Below are 12242 nucleotides of genomic sequence, written 5' to 3'. Positions count from 1 at the left end.
ATCCCAATGTTGTTGTCTTTCCTACTTCCAACCTCAGAGTTACCGTTTATCGCTTTTCAATCCCCAATGTTGTTGTTTAGCTTATGACCAGCCAAAAAGTTGATGCTTAGATTCTTTACCTCCATCCTCAGAGTTGTTATCCATATTTTCTTTCCCCAACCTCATAGTTGACGCCTACTCTTCATATCAGCCTCAGAGTTGATAATTCGTTTTATGATCAACCTCAGAGTTATCATCTAACCTTTTCCAGACCTCAGAGTTGTCGTCTATCCTTTTTCTATCTCCGGCCTCAGAGTTGATGTATATACCTTGGCATCCTCAACCTCAAAGTTGATGTTTACCTTTTCTACCCCTAGCCTTAGATTTAATAACGGTCTCTTTTTAATACCCGACCTCAGAGTTGACGTCTAGCCTCAGAGTTGTCGCCTAACTTTTATCCCAACCTCAGAGTTGTCACCTATCTTTTATCCCAGACTTAGAGTTGTTGCTTATCTTTTACCCAGCCTCAGAGTTGTCGCCTATATTTTATCCCATCCTCAGAGTTATTGATAATCATTACTCCCAGTCACCGATTGGATCTTCATTGTGTCATTATCCTCGGCCTCAGAGTTGATGTTGACCATATTTTGCTTCCAACCACAGAGTTGAGAATGTTCAGTTTTACCTCATTCGCAATATTGAGGTTGAATGCATTTCAATCCCCACCAAACCTTTTATCGAAAAGTTTTCATTAACTTTTGTATGAGAATTTCATTCCCATCTTTGTTCTTGACCATTTGTCAGTAGTTCTCATTTGTCAGTATCGAAAAATCATAACTTTTACACTAGTTTTGCTGCATGTAATCGGTTACACAAACCTAGGTAACCGGTTACACCTGGGAAAAAATGCCAAAATGTCTCATTTTTCAGCAGCAGTGCAGTTTCAATTGAACACAAAACCAATTCCAATGCATATTAGTGCAGTAGCAACAACAATATAAACCAATCCAATTTTTCAATTTTTTCCATCATTTCATTTTTGAATAAATTCACAAATAATTCAAATAATTCAATTTATTTCCATTTGATCCAAATCCAAGTTCCTCAATTTCATTTCAAATCTACCGTTGATCACACTCTATAAATTAGAATTCATTCTCCATAATTCTTTTTTTGGCTAGAACCTTGATCATTCAAACTCTGGAGCACCCATTGCAAATTCAAACTTTCTCCTCTCACTTACTCTTCTCCAATTCATCTCCCTACACTAAGCTCTTATTCTCACAATTGGAGCAAGCTTCACATTGAAGCTTGTTATCAATTGAGCTAAACATACTACATTCCACACTCCTCAAAAATTCAGAAAATTAACATCACGATCAACAACCAACTTCAAAAAATTTCAGAGTCGAATCACTAAAAATAAGAAGTAGAAGATCAAAGAAGCCTACCTCTGTTTTTCTATATCTTCATCGTCTTCAAATTTCAGCAAGTTCCAAGATAATCCTTCGTCTTGCAGATCGACGATTTTTTTGTTCTTATATGTTTGCTAAATTTTTGATACCATAATGTAGCTTATACATTGGAGAATCAAAGCCCCGATGTTTGGTGGCTTGATTCTCCTCCATCTCCATTTAATTTCAGTTTTTGTGCTTGGGGTTCTTGACTTTAATGCTCCAATTTTTTAGAATTGGTTAACTCTTGGTTAAAATATATGAGAGATTAAGATAGAGGAGGTTGATAGGATTAGAATGATGGTCCTATTTCTTGATCCGGCGTGGTGGTGGAGGAGCTTCGACGGTGGTTGCTTCTTGACATGAGACTTTTCACTTGATGTGTAGAGATGTTGGTGTTGCTGAATTTTTCTCTCTTATTACTCATATGCTATTATTATTATATCAATATTATTTTGTGCATTTGTGATAACACTTTAATATGATGCAAACTAACATCTAACTACTAAAATTTTAATTGTTTTTACTGCACCTTTTTTCTTCATCTTTTGATTACTTGGTTTATTATTTTTCATCATCTCAAATCACCCATTGATGAATATCCTTCAGTTGATTCAATCTTCTTCAATTCAAACTTGTTGACAAATGATCCATTGATAATTTTTGACACTTTGAGTTGATAATAGGTTATCCCATGGAGAAGCATATGTTCAGGTCCTCTGATTTGTTGATAGATGATCACTAGGTGATTGTTTTTTTAACATTTAACTTCTAACCTTTACATTATTCAATGCTAACTTCTAATATTTAAATTTGTGTAATTTATCTTGTCATTTAAACTCTTGCAATTTAATTCTTGCACATTGGCATTCATGCACTTTATCCTCATATCATTTAATTGACCTTTTGTTCTTTATCTTGTAATTTAATTAAAAAATGAACAAAAACTTGATAAAAATGGAAAAGACTAAAAAAGACTTAACTTGAGGACTTTGGACTATGGACTTGATATTTGACCATATGGACCTTGTGTATGACCTCAGCTTGGAGACTTAGAAGGCTTGTTTGTACCCTTGCTTGGACCTTGGACCAATGTGATTGACTTATTAAACATGGGAGCATTATGGACTTATAATCTTTCTTTATAAGAGAACACTCATGGCACTACCTTAGGGAGACATGCTTTGTAATTCTAGTATTCAGTTGTTAGCTTAGGACACAAATCACACACAAGGCTTTCTCTTGGGCTATCTGACGCATTATGCGAAAAATCGGCGGGAAAACGAAACAACAGAGTCGCCACCGTGTGTTATTTATCCCAAAAGAGGGAAAGGAAACGCTCGAAGTAAACCTGGAAAAGACATGGTCTCGCGACCAAAGAGAGATGGGATCGGGAGTCGGTTATGCGAAAGGAAGGTATTAGCACCCCTACGCATCCGTCGTACTCGACGGGATCCACGCACAAAAGGAAGGATAAAGGTTGCTAAAACTGCTCACAAACATCACACAAAGCTGGAAAGAGACACAGGAAAGACAAAAGAAACTAACTCGGCAGGATATCGCATCCTGGGCCTACGTAGTCTGTCAGGCACAGACATCAGAGTCGACGTAGTTCGGGACAGGGGAAATGTGCTCGCTAGGATGTCGCATCCTATGCATACGTATCTTCTCTAACCAGAGAAGAATCAGAGCACTCGTAGCTCGGCTAACGCACGCCAAACAAAACACAAACAGGAAACCGACTGCCAATCGCTGGACTTACGTCAGACTCCACACAAACAGGCAAACATGGAAACCGAATGCCAATTGTTGGACTTACATCAGACTCCGAACCAACAAACACACACACAGGAAACCGACTACCAATCGCTGAACTTACGTCAGACTCCAAACAAACAACACCCATAAAGGGACAAAAGAAAAAGGGCGCCCGGAGAGATCAGCTCATCTCCTGCCTACGTACCTCATCTGGTATGAGGATCAGGGCGACGTAGTTCCCCTACACAGGGAAAAAGGACTAGCCTAACCAGATACAAAGGGAGACACAAACTACTAGGGAGACTACGACTCGAGCCTAGAGGTTGTCATGCATACGATCCCTATGTTAAGGTTTCTATCTAACTTGCACAGGGAGCAAGCTATCCTAAACAGCACAGGCAAAGACATACAAGCACAAAAAGCAAGCACACACACTATATGCAAACAATTGGGCTCATACAAGGTTAGGCTGTGAAACACAAGCCAACTGGAATAGGGGTATGATTTGCTCTTAACCCTAACATTGAGAGTTAGGGTGAAGCAGATGAAATGGGAAGTGAGGATAAGACCTCACAGCTCTTATCCCTGGCCTGGGAGAGCTTCAGACAAATGAAAGTGTGGGAGTTCAGAAAGTAGGACCTCTTCTCCACATATGACTGACACAACAAAGATCTTGGGTTAATATCCACAATGCATCAACACATGGTGTGAGCAAAGTGGATGACACACTGAATAGTAGGAGATGGATTTCACATCTCTTTTATCTGCCAATTGCCTCATACGAGGACTTTTCCTGCTTGGCACAAAGATAAACAAACACAAGCATTGCCTCTTAAGGAGGACTTCAGACAGGTGCCTGCCCACATAACAGGACAGGTCTTCCAGACTACATGAAGTCAGAGAGTTATACCTCAATGGTTAAGCAACCAAGCAAAGCAAAAGCAAGTTCAAAAGAACTCAAAGCAACTTATGTACCTGAAAAAATCTAACCCAATCAGTATACAATTCAAACAATCAAACAGACAGTCAATCACACAATCAGACAGATAAGCAAGCAATGACACAGTGTACAAGCCACAAGCCAATGGGCACTGTAAGAACAAAAATTGTTCTACAACAGATTCCATGATTTTGATGATAACAAAGGATGAAACCAAAAATGGCACCCTCACGAAAAGTTTCTAAGTGTGCAGGGTTCTAAAGAAAGAAGGAAGCCATCATCAGATACAGAATAATATCAGATACAAATTATCACAAGACCAGAAGCATTTGAAGTAGAGACACGTTTCAAGAAAGTCTAACTCTAAGCAAAACAGCGAAATATCAGAAGCATCTGAACAAGAAGTACGCTCTAGAAGTTCTGATTCTGAACAACGGTATGTCAAACTCCAGAAGTTCTTAGCGCTATCTGAAGAAACCATCAGAACTCAAAAGAGATCAGAAGTTAGATAGCAAGATTCCAAGATCTCCAGAAACACGAAGACTCTGATTATGGAATTGCTAAATAAGGAAGAGTAACGTTAACTTCAAATAAAGTTATGGAAATGGATTTCCTAATACAGAAAGAGACGTTAACTCCAAAAATTCAAATGAAAAGGAACTATTTTTGGAAAGTAGTCATTCAAGAAGAGAAAGTTGCTTTGGCAACAAGCAACATAAGTTATGGCACTAATTATTATTCAAGAGTTATTATCTGCTATGATTTTTCAACGGATCCTTCTCTTCTATATAAAGGACTGCAAATCAACATTGAGAGACATAAGTACAATATCACAAGATTTTACTGAAACATCAATTTTGAGTGGTTAGAGAAAGCAAGCATACAAAAACAATCTTCATCTCTCTCAACATTTCACAAAGCTTTTGCTTGAAACGTTAAACACTTTGTTCTTACTGTTGTAATATTTGCTTATCTTAGAAGCACTCTAGATTACATAAGTTTTTATCTTTGTTGTATTTCCTCAAGTGACTCTGTGTAGTCTGTATACTTGAGAGGACTAAGAGATCTTTCTCTTAGACGTTGTTTGTAATCAATCTTTCAAGATTAGTGGATTAAGTCCTTGTTGAAGGCGAAATCACCTTGGCCGGGTGGACTGGAGTAGCTTTGTGTTATAAGCAAACCAGTATAAAAATCCTTGTGTGATTTTCATTTTGAAAAAGCGCTTATTTTCCAAACAATTCAAACCCCCCCTTTCTTGTTTTTTCTCACCTTCAATTGGTATCAGAGCTCCGACTCTGTTATTGATTTTCTAATCAAACACTTAACAGTGTAGAGAGATCCAGAACGAGAAAAACTATGGCCCACACAAATGAAAAGGATAGTTACAATGCTAAGCCTCCTGTCTTTGATGGAGATAAATTCGATTACTGGAAAGATAGAATCGAAAGTTTCTTTGTAGGCTATGATGTTGATCTCTGGGACATTGTCACAGATGGATACAAACCTCCTGTCACAGAGGATGGAGCTGAAGTTCCCAGAAGTAAGATGTCAGATGATCAGAAGCGAGTTTTCAAGAATCATCACAAGGCCAGAACCATACTTCTCAATGCTATATCTTACAACGAGTATGAAAAGATCACCAACAGAGAAACAGCCAAAGACATACTTGACTCTCTGAGGGTGACTCATGAAGGAAACTCTCAGGTCAAAGAGACAAAGGCTCTGGCGCTTATCCAGAAATATGAAGCTTTCAAAATGGAAGATGATGAAGCCATAGAGGCAATGTTCTCTAGATTCCAAACTCTGATTGCAGGTCTCAAAGTTCTAGACAAAGGATACACAACTGCAGACCACGTCAAAATGATAGTCAGAAGTCTGCCAAAGAAATGGAGACCCATGGTTACTGCTCTGAAGCTGTCAAAGGATCTGAACAATATCAGTCTTGAAGAACTTGTCAGCTCCCTCAGAAGCCATGAGATATAACTAGAGGAAGATGATCCTCAGAAAAGGAACAAGTCCGTAGCATTAAAGTCCAGATATGAAAGACGCAAACCTGACAGAACCAAAGCTCTCCAGGCAGAAACTGAAGATACTGATGACTCTGAACTAGAAGATTCTGATGATGAAGAAGAATTGTCCCTCCTGACCAGAAGAGTTAAACAGCTCTGGAAAAAGAGGAACAACAACTTCAGAAGACCAAGACCCAGAGGGGATCGATCAGAATCAACCTCAAAAGGTAAAACTAACAAAGATATTACTTGTTATGAATGTAAAGAAACAGGTCACTACAGGAATGAATGCCCCAAGCTAAAGAAAGACAATTCTAGAAAAGAAAGCTTCAAGAAAAATACCTTCAGGACAAAGAAAGGATTGATGGCTACCTGGGATGATAGTGAATCTGATTCATCAGAATCTGACTCTGATGAAAAGGCCAACGTGGCACTTATGGCTACCACATCCAGGAGCAGCTCAGATGAAGAATCTGAAGAGGTATTTTCTGAACTCTCTCGATCTGATCTAGAATCATGCTTGTCAGAAACTCTTAGCTCATATCAGAAATTAAAACAAAAGCTTAAAAACATAAAAGGCTGTTTTAAAGCAAAATTTGAAGAATGTGGCAAGCTTGAGATGACAATTCTAGAGCGGGAAGATACAATCAGGTCTTTAACATTAGAAAGAGATGAAGCCAAAAGAAAAAGCTTAGAATTAGAAGGAGCGTTGTCTCAAGCACCACAAACTTCAAATAAATTAATTTATGAATATGAAGAAGCCTTTCAAGAATTTCTGAAAAATGGAATAGGTAGGAGTATTATGGTATCCATGATTTATGGAGTCAGTCAGAACAATAAAAAGGGAATTGGGTATGATCCTAAGGAAGTTAAAACTTCTTCTAGTGACCAACTTAAATCTCCATTTTCATATCACTACACACACACACAAGAACAAAAATTTGAAAATGCTAGAAAACCCAAAGTTATAAGAAACTCTGGGAAGACTAATCAGAAAGGACCCAAGAGATTCTGGGTACCGAAAGATAAGATTGTTTATGTTGCAGATATCCTATGCAGCAAAGTTCAGACACCAGTCATGGTACCTGGACTCTGGATGCTCGCGACACATGACGGGAAGAAAGTCTATGTTCCAAAGTCTGGAACTTAAAGACGCTGGATTTGTAGGTTTCGGAGGAGATCAGAAAGGAAGGATCAGAGGCTCCGGAACTATTGGTAATGGTACTCTTCCCTCTATATCTGATGTCCTTTACGTAGAAGGATTAATGCATAACTTATTATCCATAAGTCAATTAAGTGATAATGGTTATGATGTAATCTTTAATCAAAAAACATGTAAAGCCATAAATCAAAGCAATGGTTCAGTCCTATTCACAGGCAAGAGGAAGAACAACATTTATAAAATCAATCTTTCTGATTTAAAAGAACAAAATGTCAAATGTCTGATGACTGTTCACGAAGAGCAATGGGTGTGGCATAGACGCTTGGGCCACATTAGCATGAGGAAACTTTCTCAGCTAAATAAACTCGAGTTAGTCAGAGGCCTACCTAAACTGATGTTTTCTTCAGATGCTCTGTGTGAAGCATGTCAGAAAGGAAAATTTTCAAAAACAACCTTTAAAAAGAAAAATGTTGTTTCTACCTCTAAGCCTCTGGAACTTCTCCACATTGACTTATTTGGTCCTGTGAAAACAGCATCAGTCAATGGAAAGAAGTATGGACTAGTCATTTTTGATGATTACAGTCGCTGGACATGAGTGAAATTCCTAAAGCACAAGAGTGAGTCTCACTCTGTATTCACTAGTTTCTGCTCCAAAGTGCAAAAAGAATCTGACTCTAAAATTATTAGAGTCAGAAGTGATCATGGTGGAGAATTTGAAAACAAAGATTTTGAGGAATTATTTGACTCTAATGGAATATCCCGTGATTTCTCCTGCCCTAGAACTCCACAACAAAATGGAGTTGTAGAGAGGAAGAATAGGACACTCCAAGAGATGGCCAGAACCATGATCAATGAATCTAATGTGGCAAAGCACTTTTGGGCAGAAGCTGTAAATACAGCATGTTACATTCAGAATAGAATCTCTATAAGACCTATTCTGGAAAAGACTCCCTATGAACTGTGTAAAGGAAGAAAACCAAACATTTCATATTTTCATCCTTTTGGATGTTCTTGCTTTATCTTAAACACTAAAGAACATCTGAACAAGTTCGATTCCAAAGCACAGAAAGGTATTATGTTAGGATACCCAGAACGCTCTAAAGGCTACAGAGTATACAACACAGAAACCAAAATTGTGGAAGAATCAATTCATGTCAGATTTGATGATAAGCTTGACCCTGAAAAGTCAAAGCTAGTTGAAAATTTTGCAGATTTAGAAATCACTCTTGCAGGATCTGATAAAACTCCAGAAGCAACTATCACTCAGAACTCTGAAGAAATTAAATCCCCAGAAATCCCAAAGAAAGTTAAAAGTCGTATCAATGTATCTGAAGATTTGATTCTGGGAAACAAAGACGAACCGGTTAGAACCAGATCTACCTTCAGGACCTCTGAAGATACTCCTCTGGGACTAGTGTCTCTGATTGAGCCTACGTCCTGTGATGAAGCACTTCAAGATAACGACTGGGTTTCAGCCATGCAAGAAGAATTAGATCAATTCACAAAGAATGATGTCTGGGATCTTGTTCCAAAGCCCAGAGGCACTCACGTCATTGGAACCAGATGGGTATTCAGAAACAAGCTGAATGAGAAAGGAGAAGTCGTCAGAAATAAAGCTCGACTGGTAGCTCAAGGTTATAGTCAACAAGAAGGTATTGATTATAATGAAACTTTTGCTCCAGTCGCAAGGTTAGAATCTATTTGTCTTCTTGTATCTTTTGCTATTAACCATTCTATTAAATTATATCAAATGGATGTCAAGAGTGCATTCCTTAATGGTTATATATCAGAAGAAGTGTATGTCAACCAACCTCCAGGTTTTGAAAATCCAAATTTTCCAGAATATGTTTTTAAACTTAAAAAATCTTTATATGGACTTAAACAAGCTCCCAGAGCTTGGTATGAACGTTTAAGCAATTTTCTTCTGGAACACAATTTTATCAGAGGGAAAGTTGACTCCACACTTTTCTGTAAGAACCTTAACAATGATCTCATGATATGCCAGATATACGTTGATGATATTATTTTTGGTTCAGTTAACGCCTCTGTTTGTCAAGAATTCTCTAAGTTAATGCAGGCAGAATTTGAAATGAGCTTAATGCAAGAACTAAAGTTCTTTCTGGGAATTCAAATTAACCAAACTTCAGAAGTTACATATGTTCATCAAAGCAAATATATTAAAGATGTTCTGAAGAAATTTGGCATGGCTGACTGCAACTCTGCAAAAACTCCAATGCATCCAACATGCATTCTTGAAAAGGAAGAAGTAAGCGCAAAGGTTTGTCAGAAGCTCTATCGAGGTATGATAGGCTCTCTTCTCTATCTGACTGCTACTCGTCCTGATATTCTCTTTAGTGTCTGTCTCTGTGCCAGATTCCAATCAGATCCTAGAGAATCTCATTTAACAGCAGTTAAGAGAATTCTCAAGTATCTGAAAGGAACTCCTAACCTGGGCCTGATGTATAAGAAAACATCAGAGTATAGACTTTCTGGTTACTGTGATGCAGATTATGCAGGAGATAGACTAGAACGAAAAAGCACATCTGGAAATTGCCAGCTTCTGGGAAACAATCTAATATCCTGGGCTAGCAAAAGACAGTCAACTATCGCTCTATCAACTGCAGAAGCAGAATATATCTCAGCATCACTGTGCACAACTCAGATGCTCTGGATGAAGCATTAGTTAGAAGATCTGCAAATCTTTGAGAGTAACATTCCTATCTTCTGTGATAATACTGCTGCCATTTGTCTAAGTAAGAATCCCATTCTACATTCCAGAGCTAAACACATTGAAATAAAACATCATTTTATCAGAGACTATGTTCAGAAAGGGATAGTAACATTGAAGTTCATTGATACAGATCATCAATGGGCAGATATCTTTACTAAGCCTCTAGCTGAAGATAGATTTCTTTTTATCTTAGAAAATCTGAACATTCGAAATTGCCCTGAATGAAGTGTGGCTCTAAAGATGTAAAATGAGACTCTGACATAAACAAATGTGTTTCTGCCTCTGACTCTGATACTTCTACCAGTTAAGAAGATATCTGAGTTAGAAATCTCCAGGAACCAATCCTTTGGTATTCCTGAAGATCAGATACATCAACACGTGGAGCACTTAGCGTCTAACCCTAGAACTTCTAGACAGCTGTCCAGAAGAAAATCAAAGGGAAACGTTTGAGATCTCCTCGAGCAGTGTGCATACTGTTGGGATTAGACATTCATTAATGAGCCTTAATCATTTTCCCCCAAGCGTGCTAACTTGTGCTTTGTGCTAACGCTGAATAGTGTGTCGTTTTGCATGTGTTTTCGTTTAGGGTATTTAAACACTTTTTCTCACATTTCACACACTATCACTCTCACTCACTCCCAAACCCTCTCTGAAGCATTTTTGCAAACACTTCATCTTCACCCTCTTCTTCATCAACTATGGATGCTCAACAACAACAAGTTCTCAACTTTTCTCAGCAAATGGAATCCAACACCACTGCCCAAAGTTCAAGCATTCCAACTCCAACTGTTACAGGCGTTTCCATTACTCCAGTGTACAAGGAACCCCATATTCTTGATCGTCAACCTCACATTAACCTAGCAACTCCCTTTGAGGGCCTGGATGTGTTATGTGAAACACTGGTGGACTTCGACAACATGAGGAGAAATGGAGTAGATCTTACTGAAGAACTCCGTATACAAGGGTGGGAAAACTACTTCCAAAGGCTTTATGGCCCTGTTTACCCAAATCTCATCAAAGAATTCTGGAGATTTGCTGATGCTGATGACCACTTCATCGTCTCCTTCGTATTGGGGGTAAAGATAGTGATTACTGAAAAGTCAATTGCTTCTTTACTAAACATGGAGAAAACTGGAGGAAAAAGGATTTACAACATCAACCCTAGGTCAAAGCGCATTGCTGAAGTAATCAATCTAACCATCTTCAAACTCAACACTGAAGGAAATCCTTCAAAGAACAAAGAGCTTCATCAGAACCTCAGAGTATGGCTCAAGATCATTCTGGGAACCATTCATCATCGCCCAACATCAAACTCCTCTGACTACATCAATGCAGATCAGAAGTGCATTCTTTATTGCATTCACAAGGGTGTAAAGCTCTGCCTTCCTGCACTTCTCTTCAGATATCTCAGAGACTCTGTAAGGGAGACAAGAAACAACATGAAACCCAGATCCTACATCCCTCTGGGAAGGCTTATATCTGATGTTTTCATTGAGAATGGGTTGGTAGATCATCTGGAGAAGAACAGGCTGATGGAAGATCTGGCGATAGATTCTGGAAGACCTTTGAACGCCAGAAATCTCAAGAGTATGGGAATTCTGAAGAAGATTCAAGTCAGACCCACTATGGATACCTCCTGGGATGCCTTGAAAGATCAGAGGAAGCTACCCCATGGTCTTGCAAGGTTCTTCAAGAATGAACCTGTAGATGTAATCCTCCACTATATGCAGCGTCTGAAGGATGAAGGAGTCGACATCTCTGACTTCAGACTAGATGAGTGTCTATAGTCAGAAGAAGACTTTGTCAGATTCAAAAGAGGTCCCTCTAAGAATAAGTCTTCAAAGGCAAAGAGAGCAAGAATAGGAGAAACTTCTGGAACCAGTTCTCCAGCGCCTCTGCAAGAAACTACTGGTACGTCTGCTCCCTCTATTCCCTCTGAAAAACTTATGGCTTTTTCTAATCCTCTCCCAACACCACCCATATACACAACCTCTGAAACCCCACCTTCTACAACCAGAACCTCACTACCTCCACCTCAAATTAATCTTGCCCAAACATCTTTACCACGTTCTGAAGAAATGAACCAAACCACTTCCTCTTCATCATCTTCAGCCCCAGAATCACCTCCATACCTTGAACTCTCCTCTGACCAAGAATACTCTGACCCTAACTCTCCAACCTTAGCCCAAATTCAGGCTCAAAACCTTGC

This window comes from Lathyrus oleraceus, chromosome 7 (genome assembly GCF_024323335.1).
Source record: "Lathyrus oleraceus cultivar Zhongwan6 chromosome 7, CAAS_Psat_ZW6_1.0, whole genome shotgun sequence".
In the NCBI taxonomy this organism is placed as follows: Eukaryota; Viridiplantae; Streptophyta; class Magnoliopsida; order Fabales; family Fabaceae; genus Lathyrus; species Lathyrus oleraceus.
The sequence above is the reverse complement of the archived record's forward strand: the minus strand, read 5'-3'. Positions refer to the sequence as shown.